Consider the following 26263-nt stretch of genomic DNA (forward strand, 5'->3'; position numbering starts at 1 on the left):
TCTTTTTGAAATATTATTCCTTCATTTTCTGCTTACTTTTTCTTATGACATAGTATTAGACCTTAGCTCTGTCACCTTATTTCATTCTTTCTGATTTTCCTTTGTTCTTTTAATCTTTCACCATGACATCTTTTATTGTAAATCTCTATATCATTTTTACCTTAAATGTCTTAAAGTATCTCTTATAGATACTTTATTTCTAGATTATGTTCCTTCCTTCCTTCACTCTTTTCTTCCATTCTATATTATGTTTTCTTCTGCTTGTTTAATGATATACGTTCTGCTTTTATTTTTATATTGACTACCCTTAATCTATTAAGACCTAGACTTACATTTCTCATTACTAGTGTCTCATCCTTATAGAATGCCTGTTTTGCTTCCAGTACAACAAAAATTTCAGTATTTCAGATGATATTTTCCCCTTTTCCTTCTCCATGCCTATTTAACTCACCATAGCAGAGTATCCCCCCCATGTATACTGACATATTTTGTAGTGTTTTAATCATATCTATATTATTCCTTCAACTCATTCTTCTTTTTCTCTCCCTCGTCATCTTCCTCTTCATCCTTTTTCTTTTTATTTAGTCTGGCACTGTCAATATCCAAGGAAATATGTGCAAAAGAAACAACTATGAAGTTTCAAACCCAACCTCCTTTGCCCCCCACCTCCTGCCCTACTGCCTTCTTAGTCAACTTGGGATGCTATAGTAAAAATGGATGCCTTAAACAGCAAATATTTATTTCTTATAGTTCTGAAAGCTAAGGAGTTCAAACTAAGGTGCCAACAGATTTGGTTCTTGGGGAGAGCCCTCTTTCTGCTTTGCGAATGGCTGTCTTGTTGTGTCCTCATATAGCAAAGAACAAAGAATAAAGCAAGCTATCTCCTGTCTCTTCTAAGGGCACTAATCCCATCACAAAGTCTCCACTCTCATAATCTAGTTACCTCCCAAATGTCTCATCTCTAAATACCGTCATACTGAGGATTAGGATTTCAAAATACAAACATGCAATCCACACACACACATCCAACTACATTCTATAGGATCGGGCATCTCTTTCAAAACTAGGTTGGTTATTAAATGCATCGTTGAATTTTATCAACCTCCCTACCTCACCTGTAATATTTCAGGGTTGTGTTGATGAAGAGAGGCAGTAGCCCAGGCTCATTCACCATCTTGTCATGAACAACTCTCAGCTTCTCATCTATTCTCTTCAACAAAAGCATCCATGTCAACTTTCTCTCGAGTCCCCTAAACATCTGCTTCTTCCCTTCACATCAAGCTTAGTATCTAAACATTGTATTTTTAAAATAAAATATTATCAAACATTGACATAGAATACTGGAGTGCAGGCTCATAAACCTCATGTCCAAGCCACAATTCATCATAGGCCTTATTTATTCACCTGTGATGTGAAAAAATAATGAAATCACTGCTATCCTAAATGGGACTGTTGAAAGAACAAATTAGAAAATGGATATATGAGTCTTTGGATACTGTTACATAATATACAAATGCTATGGGCTCTACCAGTTTTGATTGCTCTAGTCATGTGAGATAGGGACCCAGAGCTTTTCATGAGCTTAGCCATAGATCTTCTGTGAAAGCTAACAACTCACACGGCACTCTCTCTGAGAAGCCGACACACATTCCCAAGAAGGAATTGTTCTCTTTCTTGTTTGACTGCTTGAACTTATCTGTTCTTGAAAATGGAGCTTACTGCTAAATCAGGCTTTTAGTTTCATCCAGACAAATAGCACCCTTAAGGATGTCTCACAAAAACCCGTATACTTGTCTTTATTATAGTTCATAGATAAGAACGGTCTATTCTCAATTTTTTTCTCTCTGAATAGACTCTCAGAATCCCCATGACAAAGTCTATGACTCTACATCATTAATATCTATCCAATGTAGTTCTTGGTCCTGATAAGGTCCGAAGTAATCGTTTAGTGGCACTGACATAAAACAACATTAAAATTTGGGGATACTATTTCTACTTTGTGCTGAAGATATGGAGCACTGGAAGGGCCTACATGTTAACTGTGGTGAGAACACAGGGACCTCCATGAGCCACACACTGACCAACTCATCACCAAATCATCAGTGAATTAATTTGTGCACTTGTTTACATCCGGATGCATTAAGCACATTTCCTATCCTCTGTAACTCTTCTCTACAATGTCTGTGAGATTAGGTTTGAGATTAGTACCCTCAAAACTGAAGTTAATAAAATAAACTATTTCTTTAGAACATGGGGTATCATTCAGACCAATTATTTGTAATCCAAAGGAATACATTCATTTAATAATATTCCTGCTGATTGAACTGAATGAACATTAGTTTACTGCCAAATTAAATGTTTGGCAATATTGTAAAATTCTTTTAAAATGAGAATAAATGAAATTGTTTAATAATAAAATCTAATAATGCTTCAGAGGACAACCTATATTAAGCATCATGCAAGTCAAATAATAGCAGTATTAAGGAGAATGAAATTAGTATTTTTATATTTGAAAGCAGTTGAGATCAATGTTTTTAAGTACTCATAAATCTTTATGACTACAATTGAGTAGAAGAGATAAAACAGATTAATTTTAACTGAGGATAATAGAATTATAGAGGGAAGAGCAGATTATAGGTGTGATCCATTGAGAACAAACATCATTTGTTATATGGGAAGATGTAAGAAAAGTAAGGCTAAATATATTTCTTTTAGGGTAGGTGTTATGAAACTGAGTCTGAAACAATGAACATTACAGAACTCCCCATTTTAATCTTCAAGACATTATCAAGAGGACTTTTCTTTATACTAAATCTTGAAAACATAAGAACTTACCTATATGAAAATAGATTATCTCTTTATTGTATTAGCAGTAGATAGTTTCTGGGAATGATTTTTACTGAGTTTTGAACAATGCTATTTAATATGTTTGGTTTGCTGCAGTTAAATCTAGTAGTTGTAAATCTTGAACATTAAGCTTTATTTCGTTTAATAGTAAAAATATGTTTTTCCTCAACACAATGCAAATATTTTCCAGAATGATTCTTTAGCTATGAATACTGTAAATGTTTGTTGACCCATCCTTGGTGACTGCAGCTTTGTAAAAATAGTTAAATAAGAAAAAAGGTAGTAATGATTACTACTCTTAACTTTGTGTCTTTATCTGCCAGTCTTTAAACTACGTAAAACAATTTTCAGGTATCCTTTATAGAGGTTATGAAGTGATTTTATGCCTTTTTTGAATTTTTTTTTTCTTTTTTGGCCGCCCTGAAGCTTATGGAGTTCCCAGTCCAGGTATCAGATCCCAGCCACAGTTACAACCCAAGCCACAGCTGTGCCAATGCCAGATCCTTAACCCACTGTGCCAGGCTGGGGATCAAGCCTACATCCCAGTGCTCCCAAGACACCACCAATCCTGTCGTGCCACAGCTTGAACTGCTTGGCTTTTTTGAATGCTGGATTTTTTATTTGATAGTACAACTACACATGCCAAATATAGGGCAGCTTAGACCCTCTTCAAAGGACTAACTTTGAGGTCCAAACAGTAAGATCCCTATTTTTTTAGATTAAACCTTCCCACAGGACATCCTCACATACATCTAATGTTGGATGACAGGAAAACATACCTCAAACCATATACAAAATACAACTATAAGTGGATAAAATATCTGAATGTGCTAACTAATACTATAAAACTTATAGAAGAAAGTTCAAATGTAAATATCTGGGGCTCCAGATGTAGCAACAGTTTCTTAGATCTGACATAAGAAACACAAACAACCAGATAAAATAGATAAATTAGATATCACTTAAATTTAAAACTTCTGTGCATCATAGGACACTATCAAGAAAGTGAAAAGACAACCTGCAAAATGGAAAAAAGTATTGCCAATCATATATATGTTAAGGTTTTAATATCCAGAAGGGTTTATAAAGAACGCTTAAATTCAACAATTAAAAGGCAAATAACCCAGTTTAAAAATGGGCGAAATATCTAAATAGACATTTCTTAAAAGAAAATATAAAATGTCTAACAAAGACATGAAATGTTTAATGTCATCAGTCATCAGGGAGATTCATTCAAAACCGCAATAAGATGTCATCCCATATTCACTAGGGTGGCTGCAATTTTTTTGAAACTGGAAAAAGAACAGTTGTTGGCAAAGATATGGAGAAATGGAGTACTTACATATTGATGGTGGGAAAGAAAAGGGCACAGCCAATGTGGAATACACTGGCGGCTTCTCAAAATATGAAACTTAGAGTTGTCATAAGACTCAGTAATTCTACTTCCATATATATAACCTAAGAAAATTGAAAACATATGCCCACACAAAATCTTTTCCACAAATGTTTATAGAAGCATTGTTAATAATATCAAAAGAGTGGAAATTGGCCCAAATGTCCATTAGATGATGAATAGACAAGTAAAATGTGATATATGAATGCAATGGAATATTATTCAGCCATAAAAAGGAATGAAGAACTGATACATACTGCAATATGGACTAACCTTGAAAATATTGTGCTAGTTGAAAGAATCCAGACCAAAAACTGTCCACATATTATATGATTCCATGTATATAGAATGTTCAGAATAGTAAGATCTCTAAAGACAGAAAGTACTTGCCTAGAACTGGGTGGGCTAGGAGGATAGAGGAATAGCAACTAAAGAGTAGGAGGTTTCTCTTTGGGTAATAAAATTATTGTGAAATTAGATAGCAGTGATAGTTATGCAACCTTCTGAATATAAAAGACATGGAACTATACATTTAAAATAGTGAGTTTACAGTAAGTGAATTTTATCTCAGAAAGAGAGAGAGAGAAAGAGAGGAAGAAAGAAAAAAAGAAAGAAAGGAGGGAAGGGAAGAGAGGGAGGGAATGAAAGAAGGATGGAAGGAGGGAGGGGGAAGGAAGGAAGGGAAGAAAAGAAAAAGAAAGAAAAGAATTCTTAGATTTTTTTAAAAACTAAAAAAAATGTCTTTTCTAGAAGATCCAATTTGCAAGAAATATTAAAGGAACTTATTCAGGCTCGAGGCAAGTGATTCACTGGAAAGCAAGATGATCATTTGTATCCAGAAGAAACAACAAAGACCATTGCTTAATTATGTAGAATTACTTCTATGTAAGTCTGTTCACTCTTCCCCCTTTCTGTGACACTCGTGTTATATGTATTATTTTGATACACTATGAAACTCGAAATTATTTTTATTTCTAAAATAGACGCTATTTTAATCATCTCATGGATTCAACTTACCATATGGTGTCATTTTCTTGATCATCTATTACTCCTTTCTGCAACTCTCTGTCAAATACATTGTTTTCTATATGCTACTGGCTCAATTACATATATATATAAATATATATCCTTTTTAAAGTTAGAGATGAAAAAGGAAAAGTATGTATTTAAAGTATCTTTTTGAAAGGATCACAATAATTATCATAATTTCTCTCTTCTCTTGGATTTACTATGTAAACAGTCTAACTTCTATGAGTAATGTAAATTTTATTTCTTCTTTTCCAATTTTATTTAAGTTTTATTGAGCCGAGATATTCTTGAAGAAGAACACATAGAATAACTAATCAGATCTTTACAGTTATTATAAAATTTTAATAATTTTAGCAGTGTAACATTGGCAAACAGAGTAAAACAGAGAGCCAAAAATTAGATTATAAACGCAGTATATGGAAACGTGATTCATGAAAAGACTAGTTTTAAAGATCAGTGGGAAGAGCATAAACTATTCAATACATATAATGATATAAAGACTATAGTTTGTATTTTAAAAAATTTATTTCTGGAGTTCCCATTGTGGTTCATCAGGTTAAGAACCTGACCAGTATCCATTAGAATACAGCGTCAGTCCCTGGCCTGATTCAGTGGGTTAAGGATCCCGTGCTGCTGCAAGCTGCCGCATAGGTCGCTGATGCAGCTCAGATCCCATGTTGCTGTGGCTGCGGCACAGGCCAGCACCTGCATCTCCAATTCAACCCTTGCCCTAGAACCTCCATATGCCACGGGTGCAGTCCGAAAGAGAAAAAAGAATTCAAAAAATTATTTCTACCTTACATTATACAAAAAAATTTCAAGTGGATTAAAGACTTAACTGTAAAAAGCAAAGGTTAAGACACTTAGAAGATAAAGGATACCATTCTTAAGTGGAAAATGTAACATATAAGCAAAAGGGGAATGTTTGCTAAGTTTAACTGCATTAAGATGAAAAGTTCTGTCCTTAAAGGGCACCTTAAAGAAGTGAAAAGACAACACATGAACTAGGAAAAGACACATCACACAAATAAAGAACAATGGAATTAGAATACATATATATATATATATATATATAGCCTAAAATTCAATTTTTAAAAATTGGTTGAAAGGAATCTGTATCTCTTAGAATTGGAAACCCTAAATGTCTATAATATGAGAAAAGATGCACAATCTCATTAGTAATAAAGGAATCAAAAATTGAAACTATGCGGATTTTTATTTCACATTTACAAAATTGATAATAATTCTAAAGTATTTGATGATACTAAATGTTAACAACAATGCAGATCTGTTGGAACATTGATCTTTAGACTCCTGGTAGGAGGGTAAGATTCATACTTTGAACAACAAATTATCTAATAAATTTGAAATTTTCCATACACTATGACTCAGCAATTCCATTTTCAAGTATATATTCTAGAGTAAAACTTCTCAACCTGGTACCATTAGCATTTTAGTTCAGATAATTCTTTGTTTTGGGGATATCTTGTGCCCTATATAATGCTTAGAGCTTCCCTTGCCTTTATGTACTAAAACCCAGGAGCACGCCCAAAGTTACGATAATCAAAAATGTGTCCACATATTGCCAATATTCTCCAGGGTAAAAATCACTCCAGGTTAAGAACCACTTGCCTTAGAGAAATGTTTGAACCTGTCTATTTATACATGTTAAGGAATGTTCATAGCAGTACCACATGGAATAGTAAAAAACAAAAACAAAGAGCTGAAGCAACCCAAATATCTATTAACATTCAAGAAGACAAATTATGTCATGAAGTGGAATACTATACAACAGTGTAATTATAGTCATGTGCAGCAAATTGTTGAAACTCAAGAATTTAATATTGAATGGAAAAGTTACTTGTATTTACCTATTATTGCAAACATGTAAACCAAACAATAGTATGTTTAGGGATGCAAATACATGAGGAAAAATTATAAGGAAAAGCAAGGATAGAGAAAATTTAGAATAATGTTTAGCTCTGATTGAAGGGAGGGTTACGTAACTGTAGAAAGTTAATAGAGCAGGGGTTACAGGGGATTCAAGTATCCATGATTTGTTATTTCTTTATGTATTTTAATTTTATTTTTTAGCTACTAAATATTAAAAAAAAATATTTTTTAAAAGGAAGCAAGTAGTTTTAACCTTATAGCCTGCATAAAGCAATAACCAAAAAAAGAAACACAATAATAATATCTCACAGTCTGACAATTCTGGAGTTCAGAACACTGGGAAAATGCCTTGCAGGCCTAAAATCAATATGTCAGTAGAGCTGCATTCCTTCTGGAGACCCTGGGGGGAATTCAATTCCTTGCATTTTCCTGCTTGTACACACCAACTGCATCCCTTGTTTTGCAGCCTCTTCTTCTGCTTCCAAGTCAGCAGTGTAGCATTTTCACATCTCTCCCACTCTGATCTTGGCCACTCCTACCTCCCTGTATAAGCACCCTTTTAATTATAATGGGCCTACTCAAATAATCCCGCTATACAGGTTTCACCTTGTCAGAAAGTAGAATGTTCCTATGAAATGACCTAAAGTGAAGAAGCGATTACCGTAGGAAATATCTTGCTAAGGGAGGCACTAACCAAATCAAGACAAAGCACAGATGCTCACAGACACAGATGAGAGCTATATGGCGGCTGGATGCTGAAATACTGAGTGTGGTTCCTGGGGAAGGAGCTTAGCAGCACGGCCCTCACTACTCAGGATGCGCACCGCCTCTATAATGGCTCAGGTCACTGGGAAACAAACACTGAACATTATTTTCTCCATTTGCTTTTTTTCATAAAAACAAAAATCCTCTTCGAATTTCGCTTGATCAGCAAAAAAAAAGGTACTAATGCAGGTCTTTCGTAAAAGCAAAGTGGCATAAAGCAAACTGTCAAAAAGAGAAGGATACCTGTGTTCCCAGATCAAGATCCTTAATCATCTCCCCAAAGTCCCTTTTGCCAGGTAAACTCATACATTCACAGGTTCTGGGGATTAGGGAGTACACATATTGGAGGGGCCACTACAATCACAAGTATAATCCCAGTTAAGAAAGTTAAAAAAGAGAAGTTCCCATTGTGGCTCAGTGGTAATGAGCCCAACTAGTATCCATGAAGATGTAGGTTCGATCCCTGGCCCCGCTCAGTGGGTTAAGGATTCGGTGTTGCCGTGAGCTATAGTGTACATTGCAGATGCAGCTCGGATCTGGCATTGCTATGGCTGTGGTGTAGGCCAGCAGCTGCAGCTGCGATTCAGCCCCTAGCCTGGGACCTTCCATATGCCACAGGTGCACCCTAAAAAGACAAAAGAAAAGAAAGTTAAGAAAGACAACGTTACCAGTGCTTTTGTATTCCCCTGTGTCTCTCCCCTCCCCAGAGAAAATCAATATCCTGATTTTTGAAATAATAATAATAATTCTCCTGCTTTTCTCTATATTTCTGCCACTTAAGTAGGTATTCCTGGATAATAACTTGCTTCACATTGAGTAGCACGCACAAGTCTAGCTGTGTTAGAAAGGGGTAACATTGCCACTATTAAATAAAGACTCCCAAGATTAAATAAACTGAGGAGGCAGTTCTTAGTTTCCCTGAACTTTTCTAAGAGCCCCTGCTGGGAAAGTTGGTGCATAAATTCCCAGTGAGCCCCAGGGAGGAAAGGACTCACCAAGGTCAGGCATTTGCCAGACCTGTAATGCAAACCAAATACTGAATATCTGGCAGAGATATGGTCAGGTTGGAAATGCATTTGCTTCATAATTTATAACTCCCTGCTCCTTGATCTTGATTTCCAATGTTGCTTTTTGATACCTTTGTTTTGTAAATATGTGTGTACCTATTCAGCATTAAAATTCATTAAGTCTTTTGAACTTTAAAGTACCAATTCTTTGCTAACTACAAACTGACTTTTATGGTCTATCTACAGTCATTTACAAGTGCATCTTACATTTCTGCAGTTATTTTATGTGAAACTTTGGGAAACAGTATTCTAATCAGACAATGATTCTCTTCTAAAGCATACTTTGCCTACAGAGTTTAAAAGAATTCAAGTATCAGAGCAGGTTATGTTATTCATTGTTGGCTGGTATTACAGGATCACTTAACCACCTTGAAATGCTACTGTTGAGCCTTGAGCAACACAGGTTTGAACTGTATGGGTCCAGTTATACATGTATTTTTTTTCAATAGTAAATACTAAAGTACTACAAATATGCCTTGGTTAAATCTGTGGATATGGAGGAACCACAAATATAGAGAGCCAAGTATAAGTTACACATGGATTTTTGATTGCACCCCTAATGCTTCCATTCCCGTTGTTCAAGAGTCAACTATATTATTCTTCCACAAAACTTGCACATAGGGAGTTCCCATTGTGGTGCAGCAGAAGCAAATCTGACTAGGAACCATGAGGTTGTGGGTTCGATCCCTGGCCTCACTCAGTGGGTTGAGGATCTGGCGTTGCCGTGAGCGGTGGTATAGGTTGCATACGCGGCTCGGATCTGGCGTTGCTGTGACTGTGGCGTAGGCCAGCAGCTGTAGCTCCAACTGGACCCCTGGCCTGGGAATCTCCATATGCCATGGGTGTGGCCCTAAAAAGTTAAAAAAAAACCTCGCACATATACCCATGTGTACACTCAAACACAACCACCCCAGACAGAGCTGATGTTTACCCTGGGAGACTGCTTAGAGCACAGAGGGTTGATCCACTTTCCATGTAGGCTGGTGTTGCCTGTGGTCATTACAAAGTAGCAGAAAACGAGGTAGAGATTAGAAAACTACTGACTGAGGAACTCAGACTAATTTCTTGCGGAACAATCTAAGTTTGCTTATTATTATGAGTCAAGTCAGTTGCCTAGAATAGGTTTTTGACAAAGGCATAAATAATAATGGCAGAATGACATCAGAGAACATTTCCAAGGACTGAATTTTTAAACTGTGTATGTCCATGAAACATTACATTGAGAAAATAAAGCCTTTATGGGCCTTCAGGGACTTTTAAATAAGAACATACATGCAAGAAAAAATGATATGACACACACCATTATGAAACTTTGCAGTATCACTAAATGAATGAAGCTGAAGTAGTGGGGGAAATGTGGCTGTTTACACATAACTACAATACTTTATTAGCATTGATGGAGAAAAGGAAGCAGTTAAAAGTACATATCATGCATAGAAAGTACCTTATTTTTATGACTGCTACTGATGCATACACTTCTATTAGCTCTTCCAGTTACTTTAAATGGAATCAGAGAGGAAAGCTTGTCAGTGGACTTCTGCCACTTAAGTACATACAATAAAAATGTCTTTAGAAACGAGCCAGATCTTTGAAGTTTCTTTAGCCTATATCAGTAATACCAAGGCAAAGAATTGACCTTGACCTCAAAATGCCACCGTTTTAAAAAGGCATGCCTGATTTTTTAGCATGGACTAATCCTCACACACAGAGCAAAATGCAAGGAGACTGAAAAACATCTGAAATTTTCTTTTCCCTACCTCATGGCTGCCAAGTCAGAACAAATCTGGCTTTCTTGACTGTTGGAGAACTTAACTGGATTTGATGAAGTACTGCACATGGGTCAGAGTCTTCTTTCTTGACATGACCTAAAATACAAATATCTTAGCTGGTCACTCACTACGTCACAAGTGTTATGCTAAACATTTTCCATATGCTAGCTCCCTTAATCACAACGATCTCCTCATGACAGAGAAACTCTTTTCCAGTTTATTCCCATTTAACAGATGAACACTGTTATGTCAAATAGGGTGAGTAATTCACACCACAAATCCAAACTAACAGCAAATCCTGTTGCCTCATTTGTTTTTAGATTCCACATATTTGGGGATTGACACACAGTACTATATAAAACAGATAACCAGGAGTTCCCGTCGTGGCGCAGTGGTTAACGAATCCGACTAGGAACCATGAGGTTTTGGGTTCAATCCCTGGCCTTGCTCAGTGGGTTGAGGATCTGGCGTTGCCGTGAGCTGTGGTGTAGGTTGCAGATGCAGCTCGGATCCCACGTTGCTGTGGCTCTGGCGTAGGCAGGTGGCTACAGCTCCGGTTGGACCCCAAGCCTGGGAACCTCCATATGCCGCAAGAGCAGCCCAAGAAATGGCAAAAAGACAAAAATGAAATTAAAATAAAATAAAATAGAGCATTTCTTTAAAAAAATAAAATAAAACAGATAACCAACAAGGATCTACTGTATAGCACAGGGGACTGTACTCAATATTTTGTAATAACCTATAAGGAAAAAGAGTCAGAAATAGAATATAGATAGATAGCTAGGTAGATGTTTAACTGAATCGCTATGTTGTATACCTGGAACTAACATAATATCATAAAAGTACTATACCTCAATTTAAAAAAAAATCCTGGAGTTCCAAGTATGGCACAGTGTGTTAATAATCTTACTGCAGTGGCTCTGGTCACTGCAGAGGCACAGATTTGATCTACAACCAGGTGCAGTGGATTGAAGGATCTGGCATTGCTGCAACTGTGGCTTGGATTCAATCCCTGGCCCAGGAAGTTCCATATGCCATGGGTGTGGCCATAAATAAAATTGTTTTAAAAATCCTGTTGCCTCTACTCTCAAAATTAATCCAGACTCCCACTATTAATCAATATCACTACCAAACCACGCAACACTTGGTAATTATAATAGTCTTTTATCTAGTTCTATGACAATTTTACCATTTCCCAGTCTGGTTACTGAAACCAGAAGGGCTGAATGACTTCCACAAGATAACACAGCTGCTTATTACTCAAACCACAACAACATCACATGTATCACTACTCATTTTCAACACTCTGAATGTTTTCTTCAACAACATGATGCTTGCTTCTAAATTCATTGTCAATGTATGAATGATAAAAAAAATGATCTCATATGTGAGGCTGCTGCTGGAGAAATGATGTTCATTTGAGTGTTTCCTTTATCTTTCTTTTGAGAGGGGCACTTTTATGGAATAACAATATTTTTTTAATTATTTATATACAGATACCCTATCAAAGATTCAGAATTACTTTGTAGGAGATATCATGAAAACAGAGATAATTGAAAAGTGGCTATTGTGAGGTCAAACAGATATGGGAAGAAATTATTTTCTGTATCTACCCCAAAGTGCCCCAAAGACAGTTTTTAATACTCAATTATTAATAAATTAATGTCTGTGGAAAAATTGAATTAATGTGCATTATAGCTAAATGGAGAAATATTAAAATCCATAGTGTAAATGCATTTTTGTAGATGCGCTCATTCTAATATAGAAACATTTTTTGGATTTCCCATTGGGGTGCAATAGAAATTAATCCAACTAGTACCCATGGGGATGCAGGTTTAATCCCTGGCCTCACTCACTGAGTGTCTCCAGGATCCAGTGTTGCTGTGGCTATGGCTGTGGCGTAGGCCGGCAGCTGTAGCTCTGATTCGACCTCTAGCCTGGGAACTGCCATATGCAAAAAGAAACAAACAATTCTAATATAGAAAGATTTTAAAGCTTGGCATTTATTTATTTATTTTTCTAAATTTCTCAGGCCTCTCTCACCTTGCTGCAGGGCCAAGAGCCTCCCCAGGCCCACAGTGGTTCTCCTGGGTCGTAGTGCCACACACCCCACTGCCACCACTCTACAAGCTGTCCTAGTGACGGGAAATGAGTTACATACCTAAAATATTTATTTGAGCATTCAACAACAGCAAACAGAGTATTTGAATCCAGAACCCCATTTTCAAGATACTCATACTGCTGGAGTAGAAAGCTAACACTTCTGTTATGTTTATTCTTCATTCTTCATTCGGGCTTCCTTCACCCTACCACAGTTGATAATACTTTGTTGTTAGAGTTTTCCAAATGTCTGACTCTGATGATGCAAAATTCAATGACTACTCTTGTCTGCCAGAAAATGTTTTGTCATTAAATCAACTGTGGACATTACATTATATTTAATCACTTCTTAGGGTACTATCTAAATGACAATTAAAAACCGGTAAACTATTAGTTTTCTAAAGCAAATGGATGAAAACATAAATATTAGCCAATTTCCACATCTGGTATCCACTCAGGAAACATGATTTTAGAGGACAAGGAGTAATTTTAGAGAAATATGATTTGTTTATATATGCTAATTAAACTGTGGTTTCATTTAAACCTTTTGTTAGTAGACAGAGGTTAATCATCATGCAAGAGTGGGAGACATCAGAATATAATTTCATACGATTTTCCAATCACCCAAAGAATTATCTCCAAGGACAAGTGGCATCTGCTGAACCATCCTCTTCTTCTCTTCAAACTGCTTGAGAAACTTGTTTGACAAAAAATAACTAGTGATATATGAAGGAAAAATCACTAAGCCAGAAGTGAGAACACCTGGATTCTAATCTCAGCTTTGCCTTTTAATACCTCGGTAAACTTAGTCGAACTATTTACCTTTCCTACAGCAGAACTTTCACATTTCAAGATGAGTGTGCCACTCTGCCTTATTATAAACAGTATTAAGATCAAGTTTCCAAAAACTTCCTTGTGGGGGGTACCATGGGAAAGGCATTTGATCATCCACCATTACAGATAACAGACAAAATAAAATAGTGTGGAAACTACATCAGGGTTGGAAATTAAAGAAGTATACACATTCCAAAATATTATTGGCATGTATGAGAAGGAGTGAATATGGTGCCTAAATGAAAAAAACTCAAAGTCCACAGTCAGCACATATTCGCTAGAAGAAAAAGGATTGGAAGTAAGAGTGGGTTAGAAACATACAAGGATCTAACTACTAAGAATTGTTTCGATGGCTACATAAGCAGGGCACAGTAGTTCTCTGTGACACTGGTGACAGGATCTTTTTTTTTTTTTTTTTGTCTTTTTAGGGCCACACCCGAGGCATATGGAGGTTACCAGGCTAAGGGTCAAATCGGAGCTGTAGCCGCTGGTCTATGCCATAGCCACAGCAATGCCAGATCCAAGACACATCTGCAACCTACACCACAGCTCACAGCAACGCCGGATCCTCAACCCACTGACCAAGGCCAAGGATTGAAACCTGCGTCCTCATGGATACTAGTCATATTTGCTTCCACTGGGCCACAACGGGAACTCCAGGTGACAGGATCTTAACCCAGTTACCTGCTGTGTATGAAATACAGTAGAGCAAAACATGCAGGTGAACATGAAAAACATTTTACTAATATGATTGATCATATAAGAACTTGCACTCTATGATAAGAGAAAAGAGTTAGAGCACCATCCAGGAGAAAAGTCAAGGGATCAAGGAAAATACTATATTCATGTGAATTTGGGCCAATTACAGACCTAGGCATCTCTCTTATTTTCCCAGTATAAGTAAACCTAAAACAAAACAAAACCAAAATGATGTCTTGTTATTATAGGTCCTTATTCATATCATACCTCCCATAGCATAAAATTGACTTGACCATAATATTCAAAGTAGATAAAAGGTATATTAGTTATTGCAGGAAAAAGAATGTGTATTTTTATCTACACTTCTTCAAACCCAGTATCATTCAAGAGAGCAAGGGCACTCTAAAAAAATGAAATAAGAAGATGCAGGGATAAGCCACAAGATACAATTAAAAATTAAAGAATAAATGAGAAGTAAAGAAATTAAAATGAGATGGAATAAATAATACACGAATTGCTGGAAATTAAAAATTAAAACTTGCATATAAGAACTCCTACATAGAGGAGTGTTCTGGAAGACAAATGCAAGGATTTTCCTCAGCATGCAGACAAAGAGTACAAACAGGTGCTAATTGTCTTTTTTAAATCTGTTGTTATGTTACAAGATAACCCAAATAGCAGATTTAAAAATATACACATTCATTATCTGACAGAATCTATGGGTCCAAAAACTGGGGACAGTTGAGTTGGATCCTCTGGATCTATATTTCTCACAAGCTAAAGTTAGGCTCTGCTCTCATCTAAAAGTGCAACTCAGGAAATATTCATGAATACAAAAAAAGTTAAATCAGAAACTAACGACATTAAGTATTGGGAGAAGGTGCAAACGAAGAGGAGAATGGGAATGATTCAGCAGAGATGAGGAAAAAAGGACATTTATCTGAACATTCCTCTAAGCTGATCTTTTTGCATAGTTGTGTCTCTTAAAGCCATAGTAATGTGTCATAGTCCTTCAAAGTAAATAAATAATTCGAACTAATATGAATGTGTGGGGAAATAACATGGAATACAAAGCAGAGCAAATGAATATAATGATATTAGAAGGAGCCACACAGAAGGGAATGGGGAAGAAAAGAATTAACGGACTTTGGAAAGTGTTATCTCGACTGGATATTGTAATGCTACAGACAAAAAAGAACTGTAGACACTGCACTCTGTTACAAATCTGTTTTCAAAGGAGGATGGTTGAACAAATGTGGGAATACATTGTGGGTAATGAGAGGCAGGTGCGTAAAGGGAGATTGGGGGAGGTCTTCTGAAGGAAGAGAATACCATCGATTTCCGTCCTCCATTCATTCCATGAAATACAGTACAGTGCTCACCAATTAGCAATGGTCTCTTATGTCAAACGCAGAGAATAGACTCAACCAAGTGACCATCATGATGATGCTCATTGCCATGGGGGCTGAAAGACGTCCAATGTCATTGCTAGTGGGAGTATTTTGTCATTATCAGGGCAAGCACTAGCATGGCTTTGCTTAGGAATTTCAAAAATAAGTTCTCTCCTCCAAATCCTCCTCCTTCTCATTCTTCAAGATATTTCATAACTCTAGTAACATGTTGCAGAACATTAGAAGTTTGAACAATCCTGGATGAAAAAAATTCTTTTTTGGAGTTCCCGGCGTGGCGCAGTGGTTAACGAATCCGACTAGGAACCATGAGATTGTGGGTTCAATCCCTGGCCTTGCTCAGTGGGTTAAGGATCCCGCGTTGCTGTGACTCTGGTGTAGGCCGGCAGCTGCAGCTCCGATTCAACCCCTAGCCTGGGAACCTACATATGCTGTGGGAGCGGCCCAATAAATGGCAAAAAGACAAAAAAAATTCTTTTTTTGGGGGGTGGCACATCTGCGACATGTGGAGGTTCCTTGGCCAGGGATCAAATCCATGTTGTAGTTCCAGGCTGCACCACAGCTGCGGCAACACCCGATCCTTAACCCACTGAGCAAGACCAGGGATCAAACCCGCAACCACACAGGAACATCCAGATGAGAAATTCTGCTCTAGGGTCATCACTAACATAATAAGACAATATATAACAATGTAATGGGTCTTCTGATAGCAGGTACTGAGAGGAAGCTTGGACAAAATCTTGGGATACATAGCACAGTTTCAAAGTGAGCATTTCCAATTAGAGTTTTAACACCCCAGCTTTGTTCTAGTAAGGGCATGACTTGAGGCAAGGCAGTATTTATAGCTGAGACACCTCTTCGAGGAGCTGAGAGCTGGGTAACTAGTCTTTTCTTGAAGCAAATAATAAGTGGTGCATCACCATGTCTAATGCAGTTCATCTCACATACTTCATGAATCCACTCTTCCATGTGTATTTCAGGTGTTCCTCCTATAGGATTCTGGTGGGCCTCCCTTAATAAGAAGAAACTAGAAGATGAAAGTTAGTGGGACAAACTGCAGCCTCATTCACTGCTGGTGGTTTCTGGATCCACAATTGATGCTTATTGTCTCCCCATATCCATTCTAGATTCTCCTGATTCTCAGGAACCACCTTTCAACTAAGGAAAAACACACAGCCTAAAAGTTGCAAGTTATGTTTTATTCAGGGAACTAACTGAAGACTGTAGCCTGGGAAACAGCCTCTCAGTTCACGTTGAGTAACTATTCCAGAGAGGTAAGGAAGGAGCCAGGATATATAAGAGTTCTTGCTGGGGGAAAAAAAAATGTAGCCAAATATCAAAACGTTACTGCTAATCACAAAATACAGATATATCAAGTTAATTATTTCAGCACTTTTCTATGATGAGAAGATGTGGGCTTACTGAAATTATTCCTTTGATACGAACCTTGGCTATCTGGGGCCTTTATCCTGTTTTTCTCCATCCAGTATTCCCTTCAAGGTGCACCTTTGGGGAGGTTACAGTGGCTGAAGCCTTGATGACAGGCAATATTTGGTTACTGAAATGGCAGGCAACATTCTTTTGTCTGCACACCTATGCTGGCCTCAGTGGCTTTCCTGGTGCCCAACCCAGACTTCATTCCTGAGGAATCTAAGCCCTTGTAACCATCTCCCCATCAGGCCAGGGATGTGTTATTTGTCCTCTTACCATACCAAGAAGACTCCAAGTGTATCAGCAAAGGGTCCTACTTATCTCCCTGAAGATATTCTGTGACAGTAGCACCGTTTCATTTGGCTGATGAGTCTCAAATCTGATAAGATGGGAACTCTTCTTCTCTCCTGCTGGTACTTGGAAACAAGGAGTCTAAAGTACCCAGATGGTAGCCATGTCTTGTAGTTCAAGAATACTTTGGGAAGCAGGGTGTCTAACCTTGCAGAGCCTAGAATTTTGAGAACAAGAAACAAACAAAATCCCTAATAGATCCATTCCTGCTTCTATCTGTTGTAGTAGCAGCCACAACTCAACCAGCCTCAGAGTCTTCTTCCTTATTAGGAGGAACTGTCCCCTTGTTGTGGATGTGCAGCGAACTTCCTTGTTTTGCTTGAGCATGTACTTCCTAGGGCACCTGGCCAGCCCCACAAGTGTATCTGTCTCTCATGGGCAGAGAACAGGCTCTTCACCTGCAGCATGAGAGATATACACACACCACAGTCTATCACCCTGCATTGGCTTTCAGGTGAGAGCTGTGGGCCATGGGAGATCAGCACACACCACTGACACTGACCTTCGTCCCTTCCATGTGCAAGGAAGGCCTTGTTCCAAATAGTGCCTTGTATATTAAATGCCACTCGGTGACTCTGAACCTGAATAAGATACAATGGACTAAAGTCTGTGGGCTCCAAGTTCTGGCGATGGGGATCCTTATTTGGGGTTGGTAACTGGGTCTTCCTACTCGACACCATTTGGTTCTCACACCAACATAGTTCTCCTATGGGGGACACAGTGCTACATAAAGGCTTCTGATGAAATGCGTATAATGTGTTCTTGAAAAAAAAGCATTCCGTACTTGCAGAGTAATTACTCTAACCTGGTGCTTAGGATGTGCATTCAACTAGCCAGTCTAACACTCTTTCTGGCCAATGGCTTCTGGGGGGTCTGTTATATATTTTGCCTAAGAAAGTTACTGTCATGGGGTCAGTATCACATGTTCTTTGCTTTAAAGGAGTACTCTTCTCTGGCCAGGGGATCAAACACTGAGTAAGCCACGGACATTTTGCTGGTTGCAGACAAATATTATACAGACTCTATCATCAAGTTACTTAAAATATATTAAGGTGCATTTGGCATTAAGGCAAACTTGGTAATAAGGTAAAATGTATTAAGGTAAACTTGGCATTGCCTCACTGAGCCCGAGTTTTTTCATCTGTAAGATAGGGATATCCATATCTAAATTTTACAGAAGTTGTGAGGATTAAATAAATACATATGCAATTGAATAAGAACCTAGCATGACGTGTGTGGTCCATTAATAATAGCTCCTCCTTTCCTTTCACTTTCCACATTTTCTTTTACAAAATTATATCATTGATATTATAAAATTGGTGAGTAAAATCCTTCTTTCTTCAGAGAAACTCTCCTTATTATGCAGGAGAGGATTTGGGCTTGATTCAAGATGCAGCTTCTTCCAAGATGCATTTCCCTGATCAACTCTTACTCACCCTTCCCCTCTTTTCTACTAATGAAATATAAATCAGGATCTTGGTAACATGAAACATCCTTGCTCTGTTTCTTGCTTTTTTTTTTTCTTTAGGGCTGCACCCACGGCATATAGAAGCTCCTGGACTGGGGGTCGAATCGGGGTCGAATCCGAGCTGCAGCTGCTGGCCTATACTATACAGCCATAGTAACACCAAATCCGAACCACATCTGTGATATACACCTCAGCTTGTGACGACACTGGATCCTTAACCCACTAAGCAAGGCCAGGGATCAAACACAAATCCTCATGGATACAAGTAAGGTTCTTTACCTGTTGACCCACAACAGGAACTCCCTATGCTCTGTTTCTTAAGTGGGAGGAGAAAATGTAGAACCACCTGGAGTGCGTGTCCTTGTTACAGCTTCATGAATTTGACCCAATGTTTTACAACTGAACTGTAGGCCAAGTATGTTGAATGTCTAAGTATTATAGCTTCTAGTTGTGTACTTTTCTAGGACAAGTGTTTCATCAGTAAAAGAGTACACCGGCCTTTCTTCTGGATGTGCCCACATTATAAAGCCAATTTACAAGCTGTCAGCAGTGCTTTCGGCAACTTCTAAAAGAAAATTTTATATTGTTACTGGGAGTCAAGCATATATCCTTCCTTAATTTTCATAGTTATATGAATATGTGTAAGCCATGCCAGAAATGAGCTATGTGATTCATCATGTAGCTAAGTTTTAATGCCATCAGAAATAAGTCAGTAACAGAATCTGCATTTCTCATGCTTAGATATATCATTGATCATAACTTTACATGCTTTCCAGCAAAGTATATATGGCCTTTTCTCATTTGCTAACCACGTAAACCATCAACATGTCATCAAAACGACTTCCTTAATCATTTTTCCTGCTCAAATACTAACACAACATCTGTGTGAACCAGTTGGCCCAATCCAATTTTATTGTTCTGTCTCTGTCATACATTACAATATCAGTATTTGTGTTCTTACCTTCCACAAAATGGCCTCTTGGTATTGGTATGTGTTTCTAAAGAAAGAAAATATAAGTGGGAGTAATGATTTTCAGAATGCTAATATTTAAACTTGGATATTTAAGCCAGCTTACTTATAATTCTGTATCACAGGAATACTTCAAATTCCAAGTTTAGTGAGATATGATGCATCTGTGAGCAAAATAAAATATGAATAAGATGTATTAAACCACAATTATTGGCTATACCAATTTTACACAGTATCTCAAAACCCAACTATAATCTTCATTATATGTGCATGTTTTAGGAGTTTATACAAAAATTATATTGATAAACACAGAAAGACCTTTGTAATAAGAACACATATTTTCATCTCCTTAATTTTTAATTGGGGATATTTTCACTATCCTTAAAGTCCATTTTTACATTTCATGAATTCACAAGAATTCTAATGAAGGCCAGGATAAATTTTGTAACAAGTATGATAGTTTTTTTTTTCCATAATACACATTTCATGTACATGGACCATCTTAAACCAATGGCTAACATAGTATATCTGGATATTCAGATGTGAATATCATAGCTGAATTCATCATAGCTGAATTCATACCAAATTAAGATTTACCATATTGTGACTGCCACACTGTCTTCTAAGCATTTTATATGTATTAACACAATTCATATTCACAGTAGCCTATTAAGTAAATACTATTACACTTCTCCCCCTCCTCCTTTTTCCCAGATAAGGAAACTGAAGCAAAGATAGTTTAATTGATTTGCCCCAACTAACAGGATAAAAATAAAAATCAGTTGCTGGTTACATCTATTTGCAAGTCAACACTGCCCTAAAGGACATTCCAAATAAATGATTTTCTCCTAAGTAGATTACACTATGACCCAGTAAGTTTTTTTCATCCTTTCATTAGCCACTCTGTGAAGCCCTAGGTAAATCATAGAAAATCCTCAATAAATCTATGTGTGGAATAATTCAGTTTCTCTATAGTTCTTTTTATGAACATAGGACCTCCATAAATACTGGTAAGTTAGACTAGAGATCAGGAAATTACTTGATTTGATATAATCATTGTGATGGTTTATATTATGTGCTAACTTTGTGGGGCTAAGGGATACCCAATAGCTGGTAAAACACTATTTCTAAGTATGTCAGTGAGGGTGTTTCCAGAAGAAATTACCATGTGAATGGGTAGAATGAGTAAAGATCCCCCTCAACAATATGGGTGGACACCATCCAATCCACTGAATAGAATGAAAAGGCAGAAGGCTGAATTTGCCCTCTGCTTGACCTCGGACAGCCCTCACCTCTTTCCCTTGTACATGGTGACTCCTGGTTTTCTGGGCTTCGGGCTTGGACTAGGATTAGACCACTGGCTGGCTCTCCTGGTTCTCAGGCCTTTAGGTTTGGCTTGGAACTACACCACTGGCTTTTCTGGGCTTCCAGCTTGCAGATGGCAGATCATGGGAATGACACACTCCCTCATAATAAATCTATCTATTTATCTATCTATTTCTCTGAAGAAACCCAACTAATATAGTCATATACCATTTATATTCTACACATTTTGTAGAAGAAAAAAACTGGACTTGTATTAAGGCAAAGGACTAATTTCTGCTCTGTCCTTAAAGATTTTATGAGCACTTAAAATGTCTGAGCCTTTGTTCTATCACAAGTAAAAAAAAAAATCTACTTCATAGATAGCATTTATAATACATACATCACGGCATCTGACCTATTACTAGCTCCATTACTGGAGCTCAACTTCTCTCCTAAAAACGACAAAACTTACAAACAAATGCTGAGCAATCTTCAACCAAATGGACTGGAAACTGTCAAAAAGATCTCATACTCCAGTAGACAAGGAGGAGGCCATATTAAGAGGTAGGAGGGGTGATTATGAGATATAAACAATCCCATACCTCCCAGGTGGGAAGCCCCACAGACTGGAAACTAACTGGTTCACAGAGACTCACCTACAGGAGTGAGAGTTCTAAGTCCCACATCAAACTCCCACGTGTGGATATCTGGCACGGGGAGAAAGAACCCCTGGAGTATCTGGCATTGAAGGCCAGTGGGGCTTGTGTGCAGGAGCTCCACGGGACTGGGGGAAATGGAGACCCCATTCTTAAAATGAACACACAGACTTTCACGTGCACAGGGTTCCAGAGCAAAGTAAAGTCTCCATAGGAACCTGGGTCAATCCTGACTGCAGTTCTTGGAGGACCTCCTGGGAAAACAGGGGTGAATGTGGCTTGTTGTGGGGGAAGGATATTGGAGGCAAAGCTCTTGGTAATATTCAGCAGCATGCCTTTCTCTGGAGGTGGCCATTTTGGGAAAATCTGGCCCCACCCATCAGCACTGAGAAGCCCCAAGCCAAACAACAATCCAGGTGGGACCACAGCCCCACCCCTCAGTAAACAGATCCCCCAGGCACTCAGCCACCTCTAATCTCACCCAGAGACAAAGCCCCACCCAACAGAGGGATAGGAATCAGCTCCACCTACCAGTGGGCAGGCATCAGTCCCTCCCATCAGGAAGCCTACAGCAAGCCCCCTTACCAACTTCAGCCACAAGGGGGGCAGACATCAGAAGCAAGAGAGGCTACAACTCTATTGTCTGTAAAAAGGACACCACACCAAAAATCTATAAAAATGAAAAGACAGAACTATAACTCAGATGAGGGAGAAAGAAAAAAAAAACAAACACAAAAACAGCTAAGTGATATGGAGATTCTCAGCCTCCAGGAAAAAGACTTTAGACTGTTGATACTGAAGATGATGCAAGACATTGGAAATAAACTGGAGGCTAAGATGGATAACTTACGGGAAACACTGAGCAAAGAAATACAAGATATAAAACTTAAACAAGAAGAGATACAAAATACAATAACTGAAATAAAAAATTCACTAGAAGCAGCCAAGAGGAGAATACAGGAGGCAGAAGAATGAATAAGTGAGGTGAAGGACAGATTAGTGGAAATCATGGTTGCGGAACAGAAAAGAGAAAAAAAGATTGAAAACAAATAAAGAGAGTTTCAGAGAAATCTGGAACAGCATTAAACACACCAACATCCGTAATATAGGGGTGCCAGAAGGAGAAGAGACACAGAAGGGGACAGGAAAAAATATTCCAAGAGCTAATAGCTGAAAACTTCCCTAACATGGGAAAGGAACCACTCACTCAAATCCAGGAAGCACAATGAGTACCATATAAAATAAACCCAAGGAGGAACACCCCAAGACGCATATTAATCAAACTGACCAAACTTAAAGGCAAAGAGAAAAAATATGAAAGCAGGTAGGGTAAAGAAACAAATAACATACAAGGGAACCCCGATAAGGTTATTGGAAGATTTTTCAGCAGAAACTCTGCAGGCCAGAAAGGAGTGGCATGATGTACTCAACGTGATGAAAGGAAAAAACCTCCAACCAAGATTGGTTTACCCAGCAAGGTTCTCATTCAGATTTGAAGGAGAAATCAAAAGTTTCACAGATAAGCAAAAGCTAAGAGAATTCAGCAACACTAAATCAGCTTTACAACAAATACTAAAGGAACTTCTCTAGGCAGAAAAGAAAAGGCTGCAACCAGAAACAAAAATACCACAAATATACAAGGCTCACCAGTAAAGGTATATATACAGTAAAGATACAAAATCATCCATGCACAATTATGCCACTGAAATCAGAAATCATGAGAAGAGGAGGGTACAAATGCAGGACACTGGAGATGCACATGCAATTAAGAGACCAACAACTTAAAACAATCTCTTATATATATGTAGGCTCTTATATCAAAACTTCAGAATAACTGCAAACCAAAAATCTACAATTGATACACAAACAAAATAAAAATCAACTCAAATAAAACAATAAAGATAGTCATCAAACCACAAGAGGAGAGAACAAGAGAAGAGGCGAAGAAAAAAGCAACAAAAACAAATCCAAAGCAACTAATAAAATGGCAATAGGAACATATATATGAACAATTACCTTAAATGTTGATGGAATAAATGCTCCAACCAAAACACATAGACTGGCTGAATGGATACAAAAAAAAGATCCGTATATATGCTGTCTTCAAGAGACCCACTTCACTTCTAGGGACACATACAAATTGAAAGTGAGAGGATGGAAGAAAATATTCCACGCAAACAGGAATCAAAAGAAAGCTGGAGTAGCAGTACTCATATCAGACAAAATACACTTTAAAATGAAGAATATTTTAAGGGACAAGGAAGGTCACTACCTAATGATCAAAAGATCAACCCGGAGTTCCCGTCGTGGCGCAGTGGTTAACGAATCCGACTAGGAACCATGAGGTGGCGGGTTCGGTCCCTGCCCTTGCTCAATGGGTTAACGATCTGGCGTTGCTGTGAGCTGGGGTGTAGGTTGCAGACGCAGCTTGGATCCCGCGTTGCTGTGGCTCTGGCGTAGGCCGGTGGCTACAGCTCCGATTGAACCCCTAGCCTGGGAACCTCCATATGCCACGGGAGCGGCCCAAGAAATAGCAACAACAACAACAACAACAACAAAAAAAGACAAAAGACAAAAAAAAAAGATCAATCCAAGAAGGAGATATAACAATTTTAAATATCTACACACCCAACATAGGTTCACCACAATATATAAGGCAACTGCTAACAACCTTAAAAGGAGAAATTGACAATAACACAATAATAATGTGGGACTTTAACACTCCACTTATAGCAATGGACAGATCATCCAGACAGAAAATCAATAAGGAAACACAGGCCGTGCATGAAGGATTAGATCAGATGGACTTCATAAATATTTATATGACATTCCATCCAAAAGCAGCAGACTACACATTCTTCTCAAGTGCAAATGGAACATTCTCTAAGATTGATCACATCCTGGGCTACAAATCCAACCTCGGTAACTTTAAGAAAATTGAAATCACATCAAGCATATTTTCCAACCACAATACTATATGGCTGGAAATCAACAAGTTTTCCATTCCATTTCCCCCACCAATATATAATAAACAACTATTTAATTTTCACTATGGCTCATTTAATTACCATGAACAACACTGGCCATTTATATAAGATTTTTGATCAGTTATTTCTGTTTTGCCTGTTTTTGTTTTTACTTGACCAGCAGACTCATTAGTTGATAATGTTCTAGGAAATACGGTGTAACTCTAACAGGACTTTCTTTTGATCATCCTATATTTATATCTGTTCTAATTCAGTTATTTCATTAAAAGATAGTCTTTAACCTTTTCCTCCTGATAAAGGTTTATGAGAGGTATATCCTCTGAATTCACACATATCTAAAAATATATATTGTAAAAATTTTACTCTCCAAATGGCTGCTGTTGTGAATGAGAATAGATTTTAGAATCACAGTCCTTATCTTCTGACAGCTTGTAAAGAATGTCCTATTCATTTCCTGTTTCCTGCATTACAGTTGACAAAACCAGTAAGACTCTGAATCCTTTGTAAAGCACCTTGGAAGTTTTTAAGATATGGTTACATTATTGGAATTCATAAATTTCCCTAGGCTAGCTCTATGTGTAAACCTTTTCTCCCATCAATCCTCCCTAGGAACCTCTTCAATTTGCTCATTCAACTAAGCCTTTTCACTCATGAGGTCCTTTAGTTTGTAGATTCAAGTATTTGGGTGAAGCTAAATTTCTTCGATCATTTGTTTAATTCATATATTTTTTCCATTTGATCCATTTTCTCCTGGAATTTTTCATTTTCCTGGAACTATAATTTAAGGTTTCTTATTTTCCTCTTTATGATTTTTAAAATTCTGTCTTAGATTTAATCAACTTGAGTTTTTTAGCCTAATTCAGTTCAGTTTTTAGCATTGATCATCTTCTTTTCCATTTTGTCTATTGCAATTTTAAATTCAAAATCATTTTCCAAAGAAATTGTGGATATACTCTAAATTAACATCCCATTTAAGAGCTAACTTTTCTCTTTTTATTAATTCTATTTAAATGGGGATCATGTGTATTCAAAGTTATACTGACTTTCTTCCTCAATGTTACTGAGAACTTAAAAAAGAGAGTTATAATTCTCATTACTTGAACACACTTTACTTCCCTAGCACCCGTATTGGTTGGAGGGTCTTTTTGAGTAGCATCAAGTCAGTCAGTGATTTTGTGGGTCACCACTGAATGAACAGGAAACCATTAAACAACCTGCTGAAACGTGGGGATGAAATATTTATGCTCCTGGTTTACTTGGAGATACAAACCATACTTTAGGAGTTGAAAA

The sequence above is a fragment of the Phacochoerus africanus genome, chromosome X, assembly GCF_016906955.1.
Source record: "Phacochoerus africanus isolate WHEZ1 chromosome X, ROS_Pafr_v1, whole genome shotgun sequence".
Taxonomy (NCBI): Eukaryota; Metazoa; Chordata; class Mammalia; order Artiodactyla; family Suidae; genus Phacochoerus; species Phacochoerus africanus.